The sequence below is a fragment of the Chiloscyllium punctatum genome, chromosome 4 (assembly GCF_047496795.1).
Source record: "Chiloscyllium punctatum isolate Juve2018m chromosome 4, sChiPun1.3, whole genome shotgun sequence".
NCBI lineage: Eukaryota > Metazoa > Chordata > Chondrichthyes > Orectolobiformes > Hemiscylliidae > Chiloscyllium > Chiloscyllium punctatum.
The window spans coordinates 115,687,760-115,691,881 of NC_092742.1; the positions used below are offsets into that span (position 1 = coordinate 115,687,760).

The 4,122-nt window shown below is 40.3% G+C and overlaps 1 non-coding gene across 1 annotated transcript; it reads left to right on the forward strand.

Annotated features, from left to right (window-relative positions):
- The first annotated feature begins 1,961 nt into the window (after window positions 1-1,961).
- trnas-cga (transfer RNA serine (anticodon CGA)) lies at window positions 1,962-2,043 on the forward strand. The gene has a single exon. It is a non-coding gene; the product is annotated as a tRNA-Ser (tRNA).
- The last annotated feature ends 2,079 nt before the right edge of the window (window positions 2,044-4,122 follow it).

A 4,122-nucleotide genomic window follows, 5' to 3' on the forward strand; every position in this document is an offset into this window, starting at 1 on the left:
GCAGTAGGTGTGAGGTGGTCAGTGTGATTGTGGCGCAGTAAATGTGAGAGGGTCAAGGTGATAGTGACATAGTAAGTTTGAGGAAGCAGTGATGTAGTGACACGGTAAGTGTGAGGCGTCAGTCTGGTACTTACATAATAAGTGTGATGGAGTGTGGCTGATAGTGACACAGTAAGTGTAAGGAGTCAGGATAAGAGTAACATAGGAAGTGTAATGGCGTGACTGATAGTGACAAAGTAAGTGTTTGGCAGTCAGGCTGATAGTGACGCAGTCAAAATGAGGGTCTCGAAGTGAAAGTGGCGCAGTAAATGTGAGGGCGCCAGATGGATAGTGATGCAGTAAGTTTGAGGGGTTCATGCTGATATTAAGGCGGTAAGTGTGAGGGGTCAAGTCTATAGTGATGCAGTAAGTGTCGGCGGGTCAGGCTGATAGTGATGCATTCAAAGACCAAATATCCAAGGCGCACTGTAGTTCTGATTAGCGAGACTTCTCAAGGCTAAGACAAAAATCAATAGTTCTCATCATGGTCAAAAATCACAATGCTTCATTTTAAAATTGTCCTCTCCTGCTTCTAGATTCACCAATGAGGGAACAAAATTTAATTGCACCACCCTGTTTATCTCTTCAAATATTTTGCAACTCAATGAGATTACCTCTCTTGTGTTGAAACTGTTAAAAAAAGACGGGATTTGCCCAATTTCAATTCACAGGACTAACGTTCATCCATGACATTAAGACTAATCACCATTCGTGGTATTCCTCATATGGCATTAGTATCTTTCCTAAATTGAGGATTATAATTCCTCATACTGTAGTCCAAGTGTGGTCGAACTGAGCCACAATACATTGGAAATAATGCTTCATTCTTGTGCCTGAAATCCTTCTGCAGCTTCCACAACAGACTTCTACAACTGCTACTAGACTTCAATGACTTCTTAAAACTTCTCTTAGATGCAATTCTAAAAATCTGTACGTCAGACTTTCTACGTCAAACCTTCGACAAATAATCTCCACACATTTCCCTCCTGACAAATATGATAAAGTCAAATCGTTGCTATTTATTAAATCATGAGGGACATGGATAGGTTGACTCGTCAAGGTGTTTTCCTGCTGGTGAGGAAGTCAAAATTTAGAAAACATCGTTTTAAAATTAGTGGGTAAGGATTTAAAAGGGACGTCAGGGGCAACTTTTTCAGTCGTGTCCAGAATGAGCTGCCAGAGATATTGTTGGAGACTGGTACAACTGTAACATTTAATAGCATCTGGATGGATATAGGAGTAACAAGGTTTAGAGGGATGTGGGCCAAATGTTGGCAAATGGGGCCTATTAATTTAGGATAACTGTCTACCATGGTCAAGTTGGAAAGAAGGGCCACTTTCCGTGTTGTATTGTTCAAGGACTTGATGACTCTAGAACAACTGCAAAAACCTTGAAAATACTTCCGTCAAGACGATTTCAAGTTCCAAATCTTCGGTCAATCTTCCTCTCATGTGCTCACAAGTTCATTACCTGATGTCAGAACTTACGGATTAGTTGCTGGATCCATTCCTGTAAATTGGTTCTGCATTCTTTCTAATTCCGATTTTTTTTACGAATGTAGCTAGTGTTTATGGACTTAGCATCAATATTTCTAATACCATATTTTGATGAATATTAAAAAACAACTTTGGCACCAGATGATGAGCACTTGTGTCAAAGTCGATCGGACGCAGTGAAACAATGATTCTCTCTTCATGTGGTGTACATCCGTGACTCTAAAATCTGACGAACAATCATTCCCACAACTTCAGCTGTGTCAGAATCTAGTTTGCGGTGAAAGCCTGTCAATCTGCTAAGGTAACGTTCGTCTGAGTCTCTGCAAAGGATTTGGCGAAATCTTTGTGTCTTGACAATTTGTTCAAACAAATTGCGTATTTCATGAATTCAGTTCTTTTACTATGAAAATTGCCACTTTTCTGTAGCTGTGATGGCCGAGAGGTTAAGGCGTTGGATTCGAAATCCAATGGGGTCTCCCTGCACAGGTTCAAATCCTGTTCACAGCGCTGAATCTTTTAAAAGTCATTAATTTCTAAGCAGAATTTGGAATTTCGAGGAGCTTGATCTTTGCATTCAATCGAAAGTGAATTTTCAACTGTGAAGAATCCGAAGTCATTTCAAGACATCCAATTGAATAAATTATAAGTCGAGACACAAAAAGCCACCAACTTCCAACACGAATCAGGTTCAAAACATTTGTCGAACCATCGTGAAATTGGGATGTTCGGGAGTGGGGGTTGGGGGTTGGGGGTTGGGGGGTGGGGGGTGGAATTAAGCAAAACAAGAAGCAATGCAATACATTTACCTGCAGGTGATGAATTTTTTTTAGGATCAGTTGAAAGTCAAGCTGAGAAAGTTCAACCGAATTTACAACTGACTCTCAAGGCCAATAATCTATTATATCAGCAGTCAATGAATTCGAAAAAGCAACTCCATGTGTGGAAAGGAACTCGACTGATCCAGGTTCCTTGCTTGAGGTGTGATAAGGCAAGGCGATATCAGCGGAGTAGAATTTTCTGGAAATATTAGAAATGGAATGTTAACGGTCTTCTGCTGTCCACCTTCGTAAGAAACTGTGCAATAAGAACTGAATTTGAAAATTAACGATGAAAATCAGACTTAGCACTCTGCTTGTGGTGTAGCATTGTTCAAAACAATAGGTTGTTGTTGAGGCTAAAATTGACCAAAATAATCGATGGGGATCTTATCCACTGCCTTCGTTGGAGCAGTTTGTGTGAAGAGCTCAGCTTGAAGAACCAAATGCCAATTATTCATCTTGGCCGTCTGAATTGCTTAGTTAAACATACTCCCAGTTTAATGCAAATACCTTTGCTATCAGAGCTAGATGTTTTCATGTCAGCATGTTCCGATATGATAAGACACTCCAAAGAGTAGATGTGACTTAAATTTTGACTCTAACGTCAGAGATGTTGACACATTTCTGCCCCAAAACAGCACTACCATTGGTATCAAATCAAACTGAACAAAGGGCTAGTTCACTTAGACATTTCCTTTCTGCAGACTCTGCCAATGAGCGTTCAGGCCCGATGTAGGAATAGGGCGTGGTGACATCTGTTCGCAAGTGGATCACTTCATTCTTGCTCACGATCCATAATAAGCATGATAAGTGGTACATAATGCACAGGTTTGCTTCTCGAAAGAAAGAGCGAAATCTTATTCAATGCAGATGCAAATTCAAGTTGTCCCTGGTCGACCAGAAGACTGATATCGCGAAACAAAGTGAATACAGAAAACAATCAATGTTTTCTGGGAGTCGAAAAAAATGTATTGGAAGAACGGAAACATATATTTGGAACTAAACTCACATACCACTTCCAGACTAAATGTTCTAAACCGTTATCTTAATTTGATCTTCATGTCCACCGTTGCTGCAAAAATTATCTGAACAACTCAAAACTTTGTGTTCTTTGATATTGTCTCCTTCATGTTTCTCTTGATTTTGGAACTTAAACCGAGCAATAGTAATGCACAGTATTTCACTTGCAAAGAGCAGAAGAAGATCAATTTATAAGAGAACAGAAATAAAGCTTCGTCTGTCATCCAAGAGAAAACACAGTTACCATTTCGACTCCAAAAAGTCTTCTTCAGTAGTCTGCGCAATGAACTCGAAATAGTAGACCCAAAACGAAAAAAAGAAGCCATAATGCCGCGAATACAATACCCGCAAGCGCAACAAGTCCTAATCGAATATGCTGTATCCCTACCCTCAACATCAGTGGAGAAGGGAACAAAGCTCTTTCTGCAGTTGTCAACCTGTTATGACGTAGTTTGTAAAGTCAGAAATGTGATTAGATAAAAAGCGGGATGAAAGCGGGATATCGGAAGTTTGAAAAAAGCAAGTGCATGCTTTGCTTTGAAGAAGGTTGGCAGTGAGGGGGGCTTAATTAATACTCAGAATCGTTGCAACACACAGGGACGCAATTCTTTTTGCTAGGTTTCTGTTCTGCCATTTTATAATCACGACTGCTGTCGGATTTGGTTTCCATTCCAGGTTTAGGTGACTGCCTGATGGAAGTTTGCACATTCGCCCAATTTCTGTGTGGTAGCTCTGGTTTGCTGCCACA